We start from the raw sequence: 23,832 nt of genomic DNA, 5'->3' as shown, positions 1-23,832 counted from the left end.
ATAGTGTATTTAGTTAATATATATAGTATATATAGTTAACTATTTTAATATTTTCAATATTTTTTTGTTTAGGTTAAATATATATATGGGTGAATGATGGGAATTGAACCCGCGCATGGTGGATTCACAATCCACTGCCTTGATCCACTTGGCTACATCCGCCCCTGTTACAAATTACAAACTTACAAATTACAAATAAATAATTCAATTTACACCATTTATCATTTTTTTTTCATCATTCAAACTTAAAAAAGAAAAAATGGAATTGAAAACTTTAAATTTAAATGTAAAATAAAAAAATTTGAAAAGAGGATATCAAAAATAAAAATTTCTACATAATGAATGTATGGGTATGTTGAAGTAAAGATGAAGTAAAGAAAAAAATATAAGTAAAAAAACTCCTAAAGGAGTAATACCAAACTTCTTGCTAGAACAAGAAATGATTATTGCTCCTTTATGTTCAATAACTCAGTATACACTAATACCAAAGTCTTATCCATTTGTAGACGGAACTTCGACCGTAGCTAGATCTAGAGGGAAGTTATGAGCGTTAAATTCATGCATAACTTCCATACCTAAGTTAGCACGGCTGATAATATCAGCCCCAGGTATTAATTACACAACCTTGACTATCAATTGTAGATAGGTTGAAATTGAAACCATTTAAGTTAAAAGTCATAGTGCTAATACCTAAAGTAGTGAACCAAATACCTACTACAGGCCAAGCAGCTAGGAAGAAGTGTAAAGAATGAGAGTTGTTGAAACTAGCATATTGGAAGATCAATCATCCAAAATAACCATGAGCGGCTACGATATTGTAGGTTTCTTCCTTTTGACTGAATCTGTAACCTTCATTATCATATTCATTTTCTGTGGTTTCCCTGATCAAACTAGAAGTTACCAAGGAACCATGCATAGCACTGAGTAGGGAGCCGCTGAATACACCAGCTACACCTAACATGTGAAATGGGTGCATAAGGATGTTGTGCTCAACTTGGAATACAATCATGAAGTTGAAAGTATCAGAGATTCCTAGAGGCATATCGTCATAAAAACTTCCTTGACCAATGGGATAGATCAATGAAATAGCAGTAGCAGCTACAACAGGAGCTGAATATGCAATAGCAATCCAAGGGCTCGTACCCAGACGAAAACTAAGTTCCCACTCACAACTCATATAACCAGCTACACCAAGTAAAAAGTGTAGAACAATTAGCTCATAAGGACCACCATTTTATAACCATTCATCAAAGGAAGCCGTTTCTCATATCGGGTAAAAATGTAAACCTATCACTGTAGAAGTAGGAATAATGGTACCAGAAATAATATTGTTTCCATAAAGTAAAGATCCAGAAATAGGTTCACGAATACCATCAGTATCTACCAGAGAGGCAACAATGAAAGTGATAATAAATAGAGAAGTTATGGTCAATAGGTAGGGATCATCAAAACACCAAACCATCAAATGTAAAGACATGGTAAAATTGCAGTCATGGTAAAATCTTGATTTATTTAATTATTAATCATCAGGGACTCCCAAGAACATGAATTTTCTATAAATAGATAATCGAGGGCTTGTTATTCAACAATATAACATGACTTATATACCCATGTCAACCAATATTCAACATCCATAGATATATCGAGGTTTTTATCTATCTAGATTCATCCATTTATTTTTTTTAATAAACTGAATAAATAAATTGAATAAAAATAAATAAGTTACAAAATTTGGATTAAAATTCAAATTTAATTTAGATACATATGATTTCGATAGAATAATTAGAATGGGTTGGCTGGGACTCGAACCCGGAACTAGTTGGATGGAGTAGATAATTTACTTCCTAGAATTAGAAAATAAAAAATAGGCAAAAATCTTTCCCCAAACCGTGCTTGCATTTTTCATTGCACACTGCCTTCCTTATGTATACACCTAAAATCTAGCTCCTTCCCTAGACAAGCCTCTAACAAAGTTGAATATTCAGTTGATCAACCTTTACTCTTACCATATGAACATTTCATAATAGACGACTAAATAAATTTTTTGTTATCTCTTCAGCATTTAAGGATAATTTCCATTTCCATGGTCGAACAACCAAGCATTCATGATTGACCAGATCATTGATGCAAACAATATGCAAATACCAAATTCACCCTCTATATAACCATTGAAAAGTCAAATAAGTTCTTGGAAAAATCAAATAAAGAACCCCTTCTTCATGCATAAAGAACTCTTACAATAATTCCAAATCTAATATTTTCAAAAAAAACCCGTACAATACTTTTGTGTTTACGAGCCAAAGTTTTAAGACAAGAAAGTCAAAGTATATATTTTATTCGATACAAACTCTTTTTTTTTTTAAGGATTTGCTGAAATAATGAGAAATATGTCAGCATATATGGGCAAATTGATCGATAATCTCAAAATCCGACGAATCGGCCCAGGTCAACTTACTAACAAGATGTCCTAATTCGTTACAAAATTTCATTTTAGCCAATGATCCAATCATTGGCCTAATTAGAACTAATGTATCAAGCTTCTTTATAGCATTATCCATTATAAATGAATTTTCTAGCATTTGACTCCTTACCACTGAAAGATTTAGTCGCACACTGAAAAGATAGCCTAAAAAGCCAAAAGAATGGTTGGCTAATTGGTTTATATAGATCCTTCCACACATAAAAATGACATTTCCATAAAAGGACAAGAAAATATTTCCATTTATTCATTAGAAGAGGTGTATCTTTTGAAACCAAAATAGATTTTCCTTGATATCTAACATAATGCATGAAAGGCTCCGTAGAGAACCATAAAACTGCTGGAAAATCATTGGAAAAGACTTTTTGTACAAGATGTTCTATTTTTCCACAAAAATAAATTCGCTCAAAAAATACACCAGAAGATGTCAATCATAAATGAGAAGATTGGTTATGGAGAAAAAGTAAGATGGATTCGTGATGTGATTCCGCCCGAGCCCACTCAACCGATAACCCGGTGGGGTGCTGACTCGACACGGATGAAGACTAGGCCAATCAAAAGAGCTCAAATTAAGAGATTTAGGGACAACCTGGAAGTATTTATACAGGGGGTAATCAATCTCAACAGAGCTTGTCCATACTTGAAGATACAAAGCCTATTCTAAGCATCAAAGTGGTGGAAGCCGATACGGACCCGGGTGACGGTTTTGGTACATTTTTGGAGTCCGAGAAGCATGAAATGGTTCCAATGCTTTATGGGTTCAATAAATATGCCTAAGACGTCATGGAATCAAGTTAAATCAGCCTCAAATGCAACCAAAGAGGGCTTGTACGGACAGCTTCAACAATTTGGCCGAATTTGCTGTATTGCTTGCTGGCTTTACTGTATTTTACTGTATTAGCCTTTTCTTATTTTTCCAAGCATGGGCAACGTGTGGGCCTTCATATTCAGATTATTTGGCATCCTACAAAGCATCTAGAAGCTGATTTGGAGCTCAATTTGGTCAAAGATTGGTCAAAGTCAACTTAGACAAAAAGCTAGTATTATAGTTTCCTAATTTGATTCTACTTTTTGTTTTAGGAAATTACCATTACTTTTTAGTTTTTATTTATTTACTTTCTGGAAAAATAAGTTTAGGAAAGTTATTATTTTATTATTTTCATTGTAAATTAATTAATTCCTAATTCAAAATAAAGGAATTAATTAATCCAAATTAGATTAGGAAAGGAGTGAGAATCTCGGCCACCATAGAACTCTTTATTGTGTGGCCTGTTTTACCTAGGGTTTTTAGGGTTTATTTTGTTTCTTTCAAAGCCTATTTAAAGGCTTATTCTTCATTAATAATATAACTTGAAACTTTGATTTGATTAAGAAAATACTTGTGAGATTAATTATCTCTTTGTTCTTTGAGAACACCTAAAACACCATTAGAGAATTGGTTGTTTTAGCTTGACTTATCAATAGGTTTTCCATCCCCTATTGTGGCGTCTTCATTATACCAAGGTTTCTAACCACAGGTTGGTTAGGGGTTGAGGTCCATTCCATTAGAACTTGAACTTAATTAAAGATCCGGGCTAATATAATACGGGTTTAGGAGTAGGTCGTCCTAGGTTCGTATCCGGGCTCACCCCTCTCTTGGCTTTTTCTTGGTCTTTCCACTCAATATGAACCTTAGAAACCTTACCTTGGTCAGCAACCTCAATCTTACCTTCTTGGAATGATGGTGAAGCCGTTGGTGCCATACTTGCTTTTTCTTTAAGCTTTTCGGCTTCTCTCCTTTGTTGCATTTGTAATTGGTCTTTGTAAACCTCTTTAGGAAATAATGGTTCCAGCTTGACCTTCTTCCCTTTAAACCTGAAAATAATACTATTTTCTCGACCAAAATGAGTAGCATCTTTATCAAATTGCCATGGTCTACCTAATAGTATATGTCCAGCAATCATAGGCACAATATCACATAAAACTACATCCTCATATCTACCTATATTAAATTTTACTTTGGCTTGTTTGTTTACTTTCATCTCACCACTATCATTAAGCCATTGTAATCTATAAGGTTCTGGATGTTTAATTGTTTTCAAGCCTAATTTATCAACTACAAGATTACTTATCACATTAGTACAACTCCCACTATCTATAATCATGCTACAAATTTTACGTTGTATTTCGCAGCGAGTATGGAAGATGTTTTCTCTTTGTATCTGCTCTTCATCTTTATAGACAGCAAGTACTCTCCTTGAAACCAAGCTCAACTCAGCATTAGATGTATCTATAGGTTCGGTTTCATCTTCATTACAATCCTCCTCTTGCTCGGTTTCAGCCCCACTTTCTTCACTTGCGGATTCCAGCTCACCATCACCCTTTAATACCATGATTCTTCTATTTGGGCATTGGCTGGGTATGTGTCCTCTTCCTTGGCACTTAAAACAAATTATTTCTCTAGATTTTTGAGGTTTAGGATCAGATTTTATCTCACCTCTAAGTGCTTGGACAGATTCGGTCTTGACCTCCCTTCTTGGCCGGTTGGTTGATTCTTCTCCTAATTTCGGCCTCAACTTGTTTTCATAAGTGGAATTGTTTTTCCAGCCACTTGAACTTGCCCTTCCACTGCTAGAAACTCCTCCAAACCGTGTACTAACACCCCTCCTCTTGAATTGGTTCTCAAGTTTAATGGCTACATGCAACATCTCCTCCAATTCCAAGTATTGTTGTATTCAAGTTGGTTGGCAATGTCACGGTTTAACCCTCCAAGAAATCTTGCCATTGTTGCCTCTCTATCCTCCCTCATGTTTAACCTCATTATTAACATCTCCATCTCTTTGTAATAATCCTCCACGGACCTACTTCCTTGAGACAAAGATTGAAGCCTTTGATGCAGCAACCTTTGGTAATGGGATGGCACAAACCGCTTCCTCATGACTCCTTTCATTTGTCGCCATGTTGTAATTAAGTCTTCACCAACCCTCCTTCGGGTGCTTTGCTCATTTATCCACCATTGGAGTGCATAATGGCCAAACTCCATTGCTGCCATCTTCACCTTCTTACCTTCCGAATAGTTGTGGCAGTAAAAAATCATCTCCATTTTCTCTTCCCACTCCAAATAAGCTTCAGGATCACTTTTACCCATAAAAGGTGGGATATTAACCTTGATATTTCCCAAATCTTCATCTGTATCCTCCCTCCTATATCTTCCATGGCCAGCTCTATCTTGGACAGCAAAGGTTTCGTCCATACCGTCCTCAAAGTCACCGTCCAATGGCTCCTCATCAAATTCCTCTCTCGGCCTCTCGCGACCTCCTCGTCCTCGGCCTCGTCCTCCATGGAATTCTTGCCTATTTCTTGTATTCGGCCTTCCTTGTGAGGCTTCTAATCTTCCCACTCTTTGATTTACATGCTCAAATTGAGCACTCATCCGCTGTATTGATTCCAAAATAGTTCTCAAGTCCACTTGGTCTCCACTTCCGGTAGCTCGGTCATTGCCATGAAATGCTACGGACTCTTCCTCATTGATCCTCAAGGATGGATCTCCTCTTCTTATTCTAGAATCTGCCATGTTAGTAAAATACTGCAAAAATAAAATAAATCCTCACAATATTCACTCCCTCACGTGTTTCACTCAAACAAGGTCTCGACACTCGTGTTTGCACACTAGTGTCGGCTTTTACCCTCTTTTAAGCTCACACACTCTTGCCTTTTCTCACTCAATGAATTATCTCAAAGTTCTAATTAAAACACCCACAAAACAGCAATTAGATCACTAGTATGTTTTAATTAAACTTATCAACCAAACAGTAGCAAAAAGTAGGCAATACCGAAAGAATCCAACAAATCCTAATTTTTCGGCTTTCTAGACAAAAAAACACAAAATAATGGTAAAACGTTGGAATTTTTGAAAACTGCACCAGATGGTAGTAGATTATGAGCTCAAGAATAAAATTCCAGGAAAAGAAATTCAAATACGAACAAGAATCAAAGAGAACAAAAATATAGAAAAGTGTTGGTTGTTGTTCTTGTAATTCAAGTTTTGTATCAATTCCTTTAACTAATTTTAATCCAAAAAATTTAATCACCCAAAATCCAAATATCCAGCAGCAAGAATAATTTCCCAGCAACTCAAATATTGAATAAATAATCAAAAACCAGCAGCTCCAACAAATTTCCAGCAAACAAATCAAACTCCAACAAACTGAATTTTTTTTTATTTTTTTTATTCGACTTTACCTCTTCTTTCTTTTTTTCTTTTTTTTTTTTTTTTCACTCACAGAACTCAAACAACTGCAGTAGCAAGAATAATTACCAAAACTGCAATTCCATCTCCAAAACAAACACCAAACCGTGACCTCCAAATAAACACAATGTGCAGTTTTTTTTTTTTTCTTTTTTTTAAATGATGCCGCAAACTTCTTCTTTTTTTTTTTTTTTTTTTAATATATGAATGCAAATTTCTAAGACTAAAACAGCAAAGAAAAATCAACAAAAACCAAATTAACAAGAACAATGATAAAAGACAACCAACAAACTAGGAAACAAAAATACGATAAAACTAGGAAATCCTAATTCAACTAGGAATGAATTTTTTTTTTTTTTTTTAGGATGCTGAACGTGTATAGGATGGATGCAACCTTAACCTAATGCTAAAATTGCAGAATAACACAAAAACAAATAAAGGAAATAAAGATAGATCAAACCTGAACAAAATTTAGCTCTGATACCAAATGATACGAACCTAGGATGACCTGCTCCTAAACCCGTATTATATTAGCCCGGATCTTTAATTAAGTTCAAGTTCTAATGGAATGGACCTCAACCCCTAACCAACCTGTGGTTAGAAACCTTGGTATAATGAAGACGCCACAATAGGGGATGGAAAACCTATTGATAAGTCAAGCTAAAACAACCAATTCTCTAATGGTGTTTTAGGTGTTCTCAAAGAACAAAGAGATAATTAATCTCACAAGTATTTTCTTAATCAAATCAAAGTTTTAAAGTTATATTATTAATGAAAAATAAGCCTTTAAATAGGCTTTGAAAGAAACAAAATAAACCCTAAAAACCCTAGGTAAAACAGGCCACACAATAAAGAGTTCTATGGTGGCCGAAATTCTCACTCCTTTCCTAATCTAATTTGGATTAATTAATTCCTTTATTTTGAATTAGGAATTAATTAATTTACAATGAAAATAATAAAATAATAACTTTCCTAAACTTATTTTTCCAGAAAGTAAATAAATAAAAACTAAAAAGTAATGGTAATTTCCTAAAACAAAAAGTAGAATCAAATTAGGAAACTATAATACTAGCTTTTTGTCTAAGTTGACTTTGACCAATCTTTGACCAAATTGAGCTCCAAATCAGCTTCTAGATGCTTTGTAGGATGCCAAATAAACTGAATATGAAGGCCCACACATTGCCCATGCTTGGAAAAATAAGGAAAGGCTAATACAGTAAAATACAGTAAAGCCAGCAAGCAATACAGCAAATTCGGCCAAATTGTTGAAGCTGTCCGTACTAGCCCTTTTTGGTTGCATTTGAGGCTGATTTAACTTGATTCCATGACCTATTAGGCATATTTATTGAACCCATAAAGCATTGGAACCATTTCATGCTTCTCGGACTCCAAAAATGTACCAAAACCGTCAGCCGGGTCCGTATCGGCTTCCACAACTTGGATGCTTAGAATAGGCTTTGTATCTTCAAGTATGGACAAGCTCTGTTGAGATTGATTACCCCCTGTATAAATACTTCCAGGTTGTCCTTAAATCTCTTATTTTGAGCTCTTTTGATTGGCCTAGTATTCATCCGTGTCGAGTCAGCACCCCAGCGGGTTATCGGTTGAGCGGGCTCGGGCGGAATCACATCAATTCGTATTCATAAAAATGAGAATTATACAGGAACAAGAAAAATCTTGAATTATTTTTCAAAAAAAAAAGAAAAAGATTTTTCTGGAGTAATAAAACTATTCCAATTATAATAAAAGCCGTAATAAAAGCAAAGAAGGGGCAGCTTTCATCCAATAGCGAAGGGTTTGAATCAAAATTTCCAGATGAATGGGGTAGGGTATTTGTACATCTGATACATAATTTAAATGTGGGAATTTGTCCTCTAAAAATGGAAATATTGAATGAATTGATCATAAATTAGAATATTTTGTGATTTCTGGCCTCGAAGATACTAATTGTAGGAATTGTAAGGAAAATGGAATTTCCACATTGACTGCAAATCCCTCAGATATCATTTGAGAATACAAATTCTTGTTGTACCCAAAACATTTATTTTGGTTAGAATCATTAGCGGAAATAATAAAATGATTATGGTGATACATTCGAGTAATTAAACATTTTACAATTAGTAAACTAGATTTATTGTCATAACCTACATTTTCCAGTAAACTCGATCCATTTAAACCATGATCATGAGCAAATGTATAAATATACTCCCAAAAGATAAGTGGGTATAGGAGATTGTGTTGCTGAGATCTATCTAGTTCAAAATATCATTGAAATTCGTCCATTTGAAATTCGATTTGAACTGAAGATAAGGGGTTTATTGGGTTATCAAATGATATATAGTATGATACAGTTAAAACAAGGTATTATAGTACAAAAAAAATAGATACCTCGGAAAAAGGTAAGACCATCAGCAGACTCTCTATCCTCTCTTTTTTCATCTAAGTGGTTTATGTTCAGTCTAAGATAACAAGACGGTTAGAAATCTTTTATTTTTGCAATCCAATCACTCTTTTGATTTTGAAAAAAAAAAAAAAACTCTTTATCAATATGCTGCCTTTTTCTACACATTTATCTCCACCTCGTAATGGAGAATACCTAATAGGTAAGACTCATAAAAAATGGATAATCCCTCATGGAAAAGCCTTTCCCGTGTCAAGCACTAATATATTTTTAACGTCTAACTAGTTTGGGTAATCATTCGGATAATCATTCAAAAATGAAGACCAAAAGCTCGTTACTCTTTGTTTCCCTATAATTGGGGCCATAGTTGGGCTCTGTCCATTTATTCACTCGACCCAACCTGAAATTGATTTTCCAATTTGTTTTTTTCAGCCACACCAAGAATTCAAATAAGGGATGTAGACATAAGAAAAAAAGTAATAAAGAAAAAAAAGAAGAAGAAGTAGAAAAAAGCTCGAATTTCATCAATCAATCAATATAAGTAAAAGAAAAATGCTTAATCCCCCTCTTTTTATTTGTTCATAGAAATCAAACTAACCCCCATTACCATTAATGGTAATACCCAAAATTGAAAGTAGGAATAACAAATTAAAAGAGAATAGTAGAGAAAAGACTATACAAAGCTCTCTAGAAGTGATCTCCACCTTCTTTATTTATATATTTCTTATATATTTCATTTTGATATATTTCATTAACTTTTCATTAATTGACTATCGTTTGGTGATTAAGGGTAAGTTCCGTAAAAACCCCCGCTTTCTTTGAAATATCATGACCAATTCCTATAGGATGAGCGCCTTTTTCAATGAAATATAGAATAGCAAGAACATTTAAATAGATTTGATTCTTTATTGGGACATAAAAACCCACTTTCCGAAGATCTCTTCCTTCTCTTCTGGATCGATCATCAATTGCAATGATTTGATAAATCGCTCACTAGGATAGATGAGCAATACCCCCTCAGAAACATATAAGAAGTTTTCTCCTCATACGGCTTAAGAAAATTGGAAATTTTATGCATGTATAGAATGATAAGGTCAAATATATCCATAAAATCATCAAATCAACTAGACTATGATTTAAATACTTATTCTTTCCCCCACCAAAAAAAAAAATATTCTTATTTACAATTTGCACCCTCATAACTCAAGTTGGATAACTCTCAAATAACTTAAGGAAACCTTTTAAGCATTTCATTTATTGAGTGGTCTTTTACTCCCATTTTGTTTGTCTCTTTCAGAACCTCTTTTGATTTTGCACTCTGATCGAGTTGTTGAGACAATCGAAAATGGTATTTCCTTGTTCCAGGAACCTTTATCTTTGCCTTGAATCATTGGGTTTAGACATTACTTTGGTGATTTTGAATCGTTTCAAAATGGCAGCAACATACCCTTTTTCTATGATTACTTTCTATCAAAGAATCATACGACTGAGTGATTCTTGTGTAATACATTTGATTTGATCAAAAAAGTTTTGCCAATTCTAAAAAATTTGACTTTTGAATTTAAAACTTGCTTGAATTGGAGATCCCTTCTTGTGGCTTGAAATTTATTACCTATTGCTAATGGGGAGAGATCTTTCATTAGGGTTTGATGCTCCTCAATAGAGATCACCATAATAATAGCTTGCTTGTGGAACTTGGTGCTTGAATGCCGGTATTCTTGTACAACTTGGCCTTTTCCCTAGTGCACTGCCATTGAATCTGCTAGTCCTCTTCAAACCCAATGGGATAGAATTCCTTGCGAATTATAGTTTTCAACTTCTTCCGTGACAACCCAGAAATGTCATGGTTCCTCATATATGCATTCCATCAAGTTAGTGCATAATTTGATGATTTCTTTTGTTTTTCTTTGTTTGATCCAATCTGTTCTGTCTTCTTTCCGACGGATCCACCCTATTAGATTAGAGAAGGGCTTCCTATTCTGTATGACAATAGAACGAGCATTCGCTGGATGGCCAAACATTGAATGAAATGTTGGCATGGGGTTTCGGCAATTTCAATTCCATTTTGAGTGTTTTTCAATTGAAATGGATCTTGTATGCACCGGTTGTAGCACACGTTGGACCATCCAAACAAACTAGCAGAGGCACTACTATGGCAAAGACAACAGCAAAAGCACTAGTCACCTATCAGCAGGGGAAGCAGCATAGGTGATAGAAACTAACTAGGGTTTAGGTACCAATTCAAAAAGCATTCGTTTAGCTCTCCTTAGGGGTCAAGACCAACCAGCCCTAGAGGTACCACACTAATAGCGGCATCCCAACTTGATACGGATCCCTACCTCTCATAAAGTGCAAAGAGTAATTGATCAGATTCGTGGGCATTCTTATGAAGAAACACTTATGATACTCGAAGTCATGCCCTATCGAGCATGTTCTTCCGTTTTAAAATTGGTTTCTTCTCCAACACCAAATACTAATCATAATAGAGATTTCACCAAAGCAAAGTTAAAAATTAGTAAAGCGGAAGTCAACGAAGGCATTACTGTGAAAAAATTAAAACCTCAAGCTCGGGGACGAAGTTATCCAATAAAAAGACCCACTTGTCATATAACTATTATACCAAAACATATAGCTGTACATTATTATATAGACTATTTAAAGAACAAAATTGTCTTTGAAGAATTTTAAGGTTAAATGACAAATATTTTTTTATAATAAAAATACAAATAAAATACGCCATATTATGCTTTAAAAAACATGAATGAATAAAAAAAAGAAGTAGATCGATATGACATGTCATGATATGTATAGTAGCGGGGGATTATGGGACAAAAAATAAATCCACTTGGTTTCAGACTTGGCATAAACCCAAGGTCATCATTTTCTTTGGTTTGCACAACTGAAAAATTATTCGGAGGATCTACAAGAAGATTAAAAAATATGAAAATATCTTCTAGTGTCGAGGGAATTTCATGTACAGAAATTCAAAAACGAATCGATTTGATTCAAGTCATAATCAGCTCATCGTGAACTAATAACTATTATAGAACTAATAACCAGCTCATTTTTTCGCATTATCTAGATATAAAAAACTGGTCGAGATATGATATATTGGTCATATCAACGTAGCAACTGAAATCTTTTTTGCATAAAGAAACAACAAAAAAGAAAAAATGAATATAAGTCTGAGTTGTAAAGAAAAAAAAAATATGCGGATAAATCAAAGGATTAGAAAAAGTGAAAAAAAAATAAATATCAATGATATATGATTCCAATATGTAAGGTGTATGATTCATCTCATAACGAGGAATGTAATAAACCATTAATACTAATTGGTCTATAATTATACAAATCTGCTCATAGAAAAAGAATCAAGAGCCCCAAGCTAATAAATACTGAGAGGATTGACTCGAGAACAAATCAAATTTCATTGGGGGCTCCGTTGTAGAAGTCAGACTTAGCCGTTAATCGAGAAGTGATGGGAATGATAGAAGCTATGAATACATAAGATTATACTGAAAATGAATCTTAATGATTCATTGGGTAGGATGGCAGAACGAACTAGAAACCAATTCATTTATTCTGAAAGTTCATGTCATAGACTAAACCGACAACTGAATATTGAAAGAGTAAATATCCACCTGTGAAAATTTTGATTTTATTGGATTTCTAAATTTTAGCTGATCCGATATGATAATAAAATGTAAAACAAAATAAAGATTCGTTATAACCTTATAACAAAATTACTGTATCTATACTATTATCTCTAATGTATCTCTAAATAAAAATTCTCTATAAATCGAATCCATGTTTAGTTAGATATCAAAACAAGAAATAAAAATTTCTAATAGATTAGATGAAATTTCAAAAAATCTCATGAATCAATATATTTTTTTAGTATATTATTCATTAAATAGGTAAATATAAATACATAGATATTATTTTTTAATCGTTTCATTCGCGAGAACCTGGATGAGAAGAAACTCTCTTGTCCAATTTTGTAGTAAAGATGGAATTAATAAACAACCATCAACTCTAGCCCAAAAGAACCAGATTTCATAAACATCATAGAGGAAGAATGAAAGGAATATCTTATCAAGGTAATTGTATTTGCTTTGGTAGATATGCTCTTCAAGCGTTTGAACCCGCTTGGATCACATCTCAACAAATTGAAGCCAGTCAATGAGCAATGACACAAAATGTCCGTCGCGCTGGGAAAGTATGGGTACGCATATTTCCATACAAACTAATTACAATAGGACCTACAGAAACCCGTACAGGTTCGGGGAAAGGATCTCCTGAATATTGGGTAGCTGCCATCAAACCCGATAGAATACTTTATGAAATGAGTAGAGTAGCAGAAAATATCGCTAGAAAGGCTGTTTGACTAGCGGCATATGAAGTCAATTCATTATTTCGGTATAGGAACATAGAACCAAAAGAAAAGGCTTTCTGGATGACGAAAAAAAAAAAAAAACCAATTTCAGGTTTCCTTTTTTGTTTTGAACAAACAACAGATAAAAACAGATAAAAAAATGATTCAACCCCAAAGCCATTTGAATGTAGCGGATAACAGCGGAGCCCAAGAATTAATGTGTACTCGAATCATAGGACCTAGTAATCGACGATATGCTCATATTGGTGACGTTATTGTTGCTGTAATCAAGGAATCAATACCAAATACACCTCTAGAATGATCAAAAGTGATTAGAGCTGTAATTGTACATGCTGGTAAAGAGCTTAAATCTAAGAACGATATGATCATACAATACGATGAAAATGCTGTGGGTGTTATTGAACAAGAAGGAAACCCAAAAGGAACTTGAAGTTTTGGTACGATCACCCGGGAATTAAGACAGTTAAATTTCACTAAAATAGTTTCATTAGCACCCGAAGTATTATAAGAAGAGACCATAACATAATTAATATAATTATTATAGTTATAATATTTAACTGAGTATTTAACTGAAATTGATTAAGATTATTTAGTAAATTGAGATTTATTATTAGTAGTAGAGTGGTTGTGTCTCACGTATATGCCTTTAAGAATTCATAATTAAAAAAAAAAAAACAGAAAAAGAGCATGTTGATTATATCAAATTTGAGTAAAACAATAATCTAAGTTTATCATGAATAAAGACACTATTGCTAACATAATAACCTCTACACGAAATGCTGACATGAATAAAAAAAGAACAGTTTGAATACCATCTACTAACATTATTGAAAACATTGTTAAAATCCTTTTACGCGAAGGTTTTATTGAAAAGATGCGGAAACATCAACAAAACAACAAAGATTTTTTGGTTTTAACCCTACGACATAGAAGGAATAGGAAAGCACCATATAAAGCTGTTTTAAATTTAAAATGGATCAATCGACCCAGTCTACGAATATATTCTAACTATCAATGAATTCCTATAATTTTAGGTGGAATGGAGATTGTAATTTTTTCGTACAATTACAGCAAAGGGGCTCGATTAAAAGAAATTGGTGGAGAACTTTTGTGTTATATATGGTAATCCTTCTGATATATGAATTATATGTGGAACTTTCATATTTGTAAAAAAAAAAAAAAAAAAAAAAAGAAGAGAAAGGGTGGTTTTCTAATATCACCCCTCCCGTATTAGTTGATACCTCAAGGAGTTTGACCTAAAATGAAAGAAAAAAAAAGGATTCATGAAGGTTGAATTACTGCATAACTGCCCAATGGTATAGTCTAAATTCATTTAGATAATGAAAATCTGATTCTAGATTATGTTTCAAAAATGATTATAAGTAGTTTTTTATATATATATATACGATGAGGAAATCGAAGCAAAAGTGAAGCAAGTCATTTTGATTCAACCAGCATAGTTTATAGACTCTGAAAAAAGATTCCAATGATTATATGGTTTTTTCAATTTCAACATTCATTTTTGGGGTATACAATTCAAAGTTAAAAATTTCAAGCAACTTATTTTCTTCCAATAAAGAAAGTTAGAATTAAATTAAGGAATGATAAATATGAAAATAAGAGCCTTTGCGCATAAAATTTGTGAAAAATGTCGACTGATCCATAGGTGGGGACGAATTATAGTAATTTATTCCAACCTGAGATATAGACAAAGACAATGATAATCCTTCTAAACAAAAAAGGACTCCATAAATCTAAAGGAACCATTGTACAAATACAGAAATAAAAATAAAGGATCTGTTTTGACATGAAATGGATATATTCATATATCTCTGACTTATATTTATGAGATGATAAAATATGGAAAAACCTATACCAAGAACTGGTTCACATGAGAATAAACATATTGGTTCACGTAAAAATGAGTGTAGAATACGAAAGGGAGTTATTCATGTTCAAGCAAGTTTCAACAATACTATTGTAACTATTACGGATGTAAGAGGTCGAGTAATTTCATAGTCTTTTGCCGATACTTGTGTATTCAAGGGTACAAGATGAGGGTCGCCATTTGCCGCTCAAACCACAATAGGAAATGCTATTTAGATAGTAGTGGATCAAGGTATGCAATGGGCAGAAGTCATGATAAAAGGCCCCGATCTCCGAAGAGATGCGGCATTAAGAGCTATTCGTATTAAGTTTCATCCGAGATGTAACCCCTATGCCATGTAATGGCTGTAGACCTCCTAAAAAAAGACGTGTATAAAAATAAACATTGAAGATATTTCAAGAGAAATAAATAATTGAATGATCTAATAAAATAATATTACTATGGTTCAGGAGAAGGCAACAATATCTACTTAGACACTGCAGGGGAAGTGTGTTGAATTACAAGTAGACAGTAAGCGTCTTTATTATGGACACTTTATTCTAGCTCCACTTATGAAAGGCCAAGCCGATACAATTGGCATTGCGATGCGAAGAGCTTTGCTTAGAGAAATATAAGGAACATGAGTAGTATATGTCATGGCCTACCTAATAGTATATGTCCAGCAATCATGGGTACAATATCACATAAAACTACATCCTCATATCTACCTATATTAAATTTTACATTGGCTTGTTTATTCACTTTTATTTCACCACTATCATTAAGCCATTGTAATCTATACGGTTCTGGATGTTTAATTGTTTTCAAGCCTAATTTATCAATTACAAGATTACTTATCACATTAGTACAACTCCCACTATCTATAATCATGCTACAAATTTTACCTTGTTATCGCAGCGAGTGTGGAAGATGTTTTCTCTTTGTATCTGCTCTTCATCTTTGTAGACAGCAAGTACTCTCCTTGAAACCAAGCTCAACTCGGCATTAGATGTATCTACAGGTTCGCCTTTATCTTCATTGCAATCCTCCTCTTGCTCGGTTTCAGCCTCACTTTCTTCACTCGCAGATTCCAGCTCACCATCACCCTTTAATACCATTATTCTTCTATTTGGGCATTGGCTGGCTATGTGTCCTCTTCCTTGGCACTTAAAACAAATTATTTCTCTGGATTTTTGAGGTTTAGGATCAGATTTTATCTCACCTCTAAGTGCTTGGATAGATTCGGTCTTGACCTCCCTTCTTGGCCGGTTGGTAGTTTCTTCTCCTAATTTCGGCTGCAACTTGTTTTCATAAGTGGAAAATCTTTTCCAGCCACTTGAACTTATCCTTCCACTGCTAGAAACTCCTCAAAACCGTGTACTAACACCCCTCCTCTTGAATTGGTTCTCAAGCTTAATGGCTACATGCAACATCTCCTCCAATTCCAAGTATTGTTGTAATTCAAGTTGGTTGGCAATGTCACGGTTCAAACCACCAAGAAATCTCACCATTGTTGCCTCTCTATCCTCATTCATATTCAGCCTCATCATTAACATCTCCATCTCTTTGTAATAATCCTCCACGGACCTACTTACTTGAGACAAAGATTGAAGCCTTTGATGCAGCAACCTATGGTAATGAGATGGCACAAACCGCTTTCTCATGGCTCCTTTCATTTGACGCCATGTTGTAATCAAGTCATCACCAACCCTCCTTCGGGTGCTTTGCTCATTTGTCCACCATTGGAGTGCATAATGGCCAAACTCCATTGCTGCCAACTTCACCTTCTTACTTTCCGAATAGTTGTGGCAGTCAAAAATCATCTCCATTTTTTCTTCCCACTCCAAATAAGCTTCGGTATCACTTTTACCCATAAAAGGTGGGATGTTAACCTTGATATTTCCCAAATCATCATCTGTATCTTCCCTCCTATATCTCCCACGGCCAGCTCTATCTTGGACAGCAAAGGTGTTGTCCATACCTTCCTCAAAGTCGCCGTCGAATGGCTCCTCATCAAATTCCTCTCTCGGCCTCTCGCGACCTCCTCGTCCTCCATGGAATTCTTGCCTATTTCTTGCATTCGGCCTTCCTTGTGAGGCTTCTAGTCTTCCCACTCTTTGATTTACATGCTCAACTTGAGCACTAACCCGCTGTATTGATTCCAAAACAGCTCTCATGTCCACTTGGTCTCCACTCCCGATAGCTCGGTCATCGCCATGGAATGCTATGGACTCTTCCTCATTGATCCTCAAGGGTGGATCCCCTCTTCTTATTCTAGAATCTGCCATGTTAGTAAAATACTGCAAAAATAAAATAAATCCTCACAATATTCACTCCCGCACGTGTTTCACTCAAACAAGGTCTCGACACTCGTGTTTGTGCACTAGTTTCGACTTTTACCCTCTTTTAAGCTCTCACACTCTTGCCTTTTTCCACTCAATGAATTATCTCAAAGTTCTAATTAAAACACCCACAAAACAGCAATTAGATCACTAGTATGTTTTAATTAAATTTATCAACAAAGCAGTAGCAAAAAGTAGGCAATACCGAAAGAATCCAACAAATCCTAATTTTTCTTCTTTCTAGACAAGAAAACACAAAATAATGGGGAAAAGTTGGAATTTTTTGAAAACTGCACCAGATGGTAGTAGATTATGAGTTCAAGAATAAAATTCCAGAAAAAGAAATTCAAATACGAACAAGAATCAAAGAGAACAAAATTATAGAAAAGTGTTGGTTGTTGTTCTTGTAATTCAAGTTTTGTATCAATTCCTTTATCTAATTTTAATCCAAATAATTTAAGCACCCAAAATCCAAATATCCAGCAGCAAAAATAATTCTCCAGCAACTCAAATATTGAATAAATAATAAAAAACCAGCAGCTCCAACAAATTTCCAGCAAACAAATCAAACTCCAACAAACCGAAATATTTTTTTTTCTTCTTTTTTTCTTATTTTTTTTTATTCGGCTTTACCTTTTTTTTTTTTTTTTCACTCACAGAACATAAACAACTGCAGTAGCAAGAATAATTACCAAAATTGCAATTCCAACTCCAAAACAAACACCAAACGCGTGACCTCCAAATAAACAAAATGTGCAGTTTTTTTTTTTTTTTTTAAATGTTGCCGCAAACTTTTTTTTTTTTCTTGTTTTCTTTTTTTTTTTTTGAATATATGAATGCAAATATTTAAGACTAAAACAGCAAAGAAAAATCAATAAAAACCAAAATAACAAGAACAATGATAAAAGACAACCAACAAACTAGGAAACAAAAATACGATAAAACTAGGAAATCCTAATCCAACTAGGAATGAATTTTTTATTTTTTTTTTAAGATGCTGAACGTGTATAGAATGGATGCAACCTTAACCTAATGCTAAAATTGCAGAATAACACAAAAACAAATAAAGCAAATAAAGATAGCTCAAACCTGAACAAAATTTAGCTCTGATACCAAATGATACGAACCTAGGACGACCTGCTCCTAAACCCGTATTATATTAGCCCGGATCTTTAATTAAGTTCAAGTTTTAATGGAATGGACCTCAACCCCTAACCAACCTGTGGTTAGAAACCTTGGTATAATGTAGACGCCACAATAGGGGATGGAAAACCTATTGATAAGTCAAGCTAAAACAACCAATTCTCTAATGGTGTTTTAGGTGTTCTCAAAGAACAAAGAGATAATTAATCTCAAAAGTATTTTCTCTATCAAATCAAAGTTGTATTCATATTGAAAAATAAGCCTTTAAATAGGCTTTGAAAGAAACTAAGTAAACCCTAAAAACCCTAGGTAAAACAGGCCACACAATAAAGAGTTCTATGGTGGCCGAAATTCTCACTCGTTTCCTAAACTAATTTGGATTAATTAATTCCTTTATTTTGAATTAGGAATTAATTAATTTACAATGAAAATAATAAAATAATAACTTTCCTAAACTTATTTTTCCAGAAAATAAATAAATAAAAACTAAAAAGTAATGGTAATTTCCTAAAACAAAAAGTAGAATCAAATTAGGAAACTATAATACTAGCTTTTTGACTAAGTTGACTTTGACCAATCTTTGACCAAATTGAGCTCCAAATCAGCTTCTAGATGCTTTTTAGGATGCCAAATAAACTGAATATGAAGGCCCACACGTTGCCCATGCTTGGAAAAATAAGAAAAGGCTAATACAGTAAAATACAGTAAAGCCAGCAAGCAATACAGCAAATTCGGCCAAATTGTTGAAGCTGTCCGTACAAGCCCTTTTTGATTGCATTTGAGGCTGATTTAACTTGATTCCATGACCTCTTAGGCATATGTATTGAACCCATAAAGCATTGGAACCATTTCATGCTTCTCGGACTCCAAAAATGTACCAAAACCGTCACCGGGTCCGTATCGGCTTCCACCACTTGGATGCTTAGAATAGGCTTTGTATATTCAAGTATGGACAAGCTCTGTTGAGATTGATTACCCCCTGTATAAATACTTCCAGGTTGTCCTTAAATCTCTTAATTTGAGCTCTTGTGATTGGCCTAGTCTTCATCCGTGTCGAGTCAGCACCCCAGCGGGTTATCGGTTGAGCGGGGTCGGGCGGAATCACATCACCGTGATTAGAAACATTGGTATAGAATGAAGACGCCAAAATAAGTGATGGAAGGCCTATTGATAAGTCAAGCTAAAACACTTATTCACTAATGGTGTTTTAGTTGTTCAAAGAAAACAAAGAGAATTTAATCTCACAAACAATTTTTTGTATATAATAGAAGCTTAATTCTTATTGAAAAATAAGCCTTTAAATTGGCTACAAAGTCATGAAATAAAACCTTAAAAACTAAAGAGAAAAATCGGCCATACAAAGTAGTTTCCTATGGTGGCCAAAATTCTCACTCCTTTCCTAATCTAATTTGGATTAATTAATTCCTTTATTTTGAATTAGGAATTAATTAATTTGCAATGAAAATAATAAAATGGTAACTTTCCTAAACATATTTGTTCTAGCAAATAAATAAATAAAAACAAAAAATTAATGATAATTTCCTAAAACAAAAAGTAGAATCAGATTAGGAAACTAAAATACTAGCTTTTTGACTAAGTTGACTTTGACCATTCTTTGACCAATTTGAGCTCCAAATCAGCTTCAATATGCTTTGTAGGATGCCAAATAATCTTATCATGAAGTCCCACACGTTGCCCTTGCTTGGAAGAAAGAGAAAAAGCCAACTCAGCACAATACAGTAAAGCCAGCACAAAATACAGCGAAAACTGGCCAAATTTACTAACTGTTTGTACAACCCCTTTTTGGACAATTTTGAAGCTGATTTGACTTGATTCCATGTCCTTGTAGACATATGTATTGAATCCATGAAACATTGGAACTATTTCATGCTTCCCGGCCTCCATAATTGCACCAAAACCACTACTCGAGTTCATACCAGCTTCCACCATTTGTATGCTCAAGATAGGTCTTTGATCTTCAGGTATGGACATGCACTTTTGAATATGAATTACTCCCTTGATAAAGGCAGCAAGATTGTCCTTAAACTTCTTAGCCTGAGCACTAGTGATCGGTCCGGTCTTCATCCGTATCAGGTCGTCACCCTAGTGGGTTGTTGGTTGAGCGGGTTCCGACGGATTCGCATCAAAAAGTTGCTCCTGCTACTTAGCCTAAAGCCTTAAGCATTGTCCAAGGACGTGCTATAGGAGTAACCCATTACCTTCTGGGTGGAATTGCCACAACATGGGCATTCTTCTTCCCAAGAATTATTGCAGTAGGATAATGACTAGGAGGATTTGAAAGGCATTATGGCATTAAGTTTCCAAGGTTTAGCTAAGGCTTATCTCAGGACCCCACTGCTCATCGTATTTGGTTTGGTATTGCTATTACTGAGGAACGTCTTTACCAGAATATTTTTGCTTCCCATTTTGGGCAATTAACAATAATTTTTCTGTGGACTTTTGGAAATATATTTCATGTAGCTTGGTAAGGAAACTTTGAGGCATGGGTACAAGACCCTTTACGGGTAAGACCTATTGCTCATGCAATTTGGGATCCAATTTTGGTCAATCAGCTGTGGAGGTTTTTACTTGTGCCGCGGAGGGGGGGGGGGGGGGGCGGGGGCTGGCTCTTAGCCCAGTGAATACACTTATTCTGGTGTTTATCAGTGGTGGTATATAATCGGTTTAAGTACTAATGGAGATCTTCATAATGGAGCTCTTTTTCTATTATTTATTTCTACCATATATTTAATAGCCAGTTGGTTACACCTACAATCAAAATGGAAACCGAGCATTTTTTTTGGTTTAAAAATGCCGAATCGTGCCTCATTCATCATTTATTAGTACTATTCGAAGTAAGTTCCTTGGCTTGGACATGACATTTAGTTCATGTTGCTATTTTGGGAGCCAGAGGGGAATACGTTCGTTGGAATAATTTCTCAGATGTATTGCCGTACGCGCAAGGATTAGGCCCACTTTTTACAGGTCAGTGGAATCTTTATGCTCAAAACCCCAATTCAAGTAGTCATTTATTTGGTACCTCCCAAGGGACCAGAACTGCCATTCTAACTTTTCTTGGAGGATTCGATCCATAAACACAAAGTTTATGGCTGACTGATAATGCTCATCATCATTTAGCTATTGCATTTATTTTTCTTATTGCTGGTCATATGTAGAACTAATTTCGGGATTGGGCATAGTATAAAAAATCTTTTAGAAGCATATATTCCTCTGGGGGGCGACTAGGGCATGGACATAAGGGTCTTTATGACACAATAAATAATTCGATTCATTTTCAATCAAGCCTTGCCCTAGCCTTTTTAGAGGTTATTACTTCCTTAGTCGCTCAACATATGTATTATTTGCCCGCTTATACATTCATAGCACATGACTTTACTACTCAAGCTACTTTATTTACTCATCACCAATACTTCGTAGGATTCATCATGACAGGGGCTTTTGCTCATGGAGCTATATTTTTTATTAGAGATTACAATCCATAACAGAATGAGGATAATGTATTGGCAAGAATGTTAGACCATAAAGAAGCCATTATCTCCCATTTAAGTTGGGCCAGCCTCTTTATGGGGTTCCATACTTTAGGACTTTATGTTTGTAATGATGTCATGCTTGTTTTTGGTACTCCAAAGAAACAGATTTGATCGAACCTGTATTTGCCCAATGGATACAATCGATTCATGGTAAAACTTCATATGGGTTCGATGTACTTTTGTCTTCAACGAATGGTCCCGCATTGAATGCAGGTCAAAGCATATGGTTGCCTGGCTGGTTAAATGCTGTTAATGAGAATAGTAATTTTCACTATTCATAACAGTAGGACCCGGAGACTTCTTTGTTCATCATGCTATTGCTTTATGTTTACATACAACTACATTGATCTTAGTAAAAAGGGCTTTAGATGCATGTGGTTCCAAGTTAATGCCAGATAAAAAGGATTTTGGTTATAGTTTTCCTTGTGACGATCCGGGATGAGGTGGTATTTGTGATATTTCGGCTTGGGACGCATTTTGTTTGACGATTTTCTGATTTTAAATACCATTGAATGGGTGACTTTTTATTGGCATTGGAAGCACATCACATTATGGCAGGGTAGTGTTTCACAATTTAATGAGTCTTCCACTTATTTGATGGGATGGTTAAACAATTATTTATGGTTAAACTCTTCACAACTTATCAATGGATATGACCCTTTTGGTATGAATAGTTTATCGGTTTGGGCATGGATGTTTTTATTTAGACATCTTGTTTGGGCTACTCGGTTTATGTTCTTAATTTCCTAGTGTGGATATTGGCAGGAATTGATTGAAACTTTAGCATAGGCTCATGAACGAACACCTTCGGCTAATTTGATTCGATGGAGAGATAAATTGGTGGCTCTTTCCATTGTGCAAGCAAGATTGGTTTGGTTAGCCCACTTTTCTGTAGGTTATATATTCACTTATGCGGCCTTCTCGATTGCCTCTACATCAGGCAAATTTGGTTAATTCTTTTTTTTATGTGTTGTATTATCCTCGATAATATCATATCTTTCGATGGAGAAGGGTGATTGCCTTATTATATTTCTACGTCTAGGATCCGACTTGTATCATTGAAACTAAACTAATAGGAATTCAACCATTATGGCAAGAAAAAGTTTGATTCAAAGGGAGAAGAAGAGGCAAAAATTGGAACAAAAATATCATTTGATTCATCGATCCTCAAAAAAAGAAATAAACAAAGTTCCGTCATTGAGTGAAAAATGGGAAATTCATGGAAAGTTACAATCCCCACCCCGTAATAGTGTACCTACACTCCTTCATCGACGTTGTTTTTCGACTGGAAGACCAAGAGCTAACTATCGAGACTTTGGTCTATCCGGACACATACTTTGTGAAATGCTTTATGCATATTTGTTGCCTGGAGCAACAAGATCGAGTTGGTAAGGATTAAACAATCTCTTCATTTTTCTATTCATT

The 23,832-nt window shown here is 34.6% G+C and overlaps 2 pseudogenes; one reads left to right on the top strand and one right to left on the bottom strand.

The window, feature by feature from the left end:
• Positions 1 to 652: 652 nt before the first annotated feature.
• On the bottom strand, positions 653 to 1,477 carry LOC132804221 (photosystem II protein D1-like; annotated as a pseudogene).
• Positions 1,478 to 15,364: 13,887 nt separating this feature from the next.
• Positions 15,365 to 22,903, top strand: LOC132804220 (photosystem I P700 chlorophyll a apoprotein A2-like; annotated as a pseudogene).
• Positions 22,904 to 23,832: the final 929 nt, after the last annotated feature.

This window comes from Ziziphus jujuba, chromosome 6 (genome assembly GCF_031755915.1).
Source record: "Ziziphus jujuba cultivar Dongzao chromosome 6, ASM3175591v1".
In the NCBI taxonomy this organism is placed as follows: domain Eukaryota; kingdom Viridiplantae; phylum Streptophyta; class Magnoliopsida; order Rosales; family Rhamnaceae; genus Ziziphus; species Ziziphus jujuba.
The sequence above is the reverse complement of the archived record's forward strand: the minus strand, read 5'-3'. Positions and strand labels throughout refer to the sequence as shown.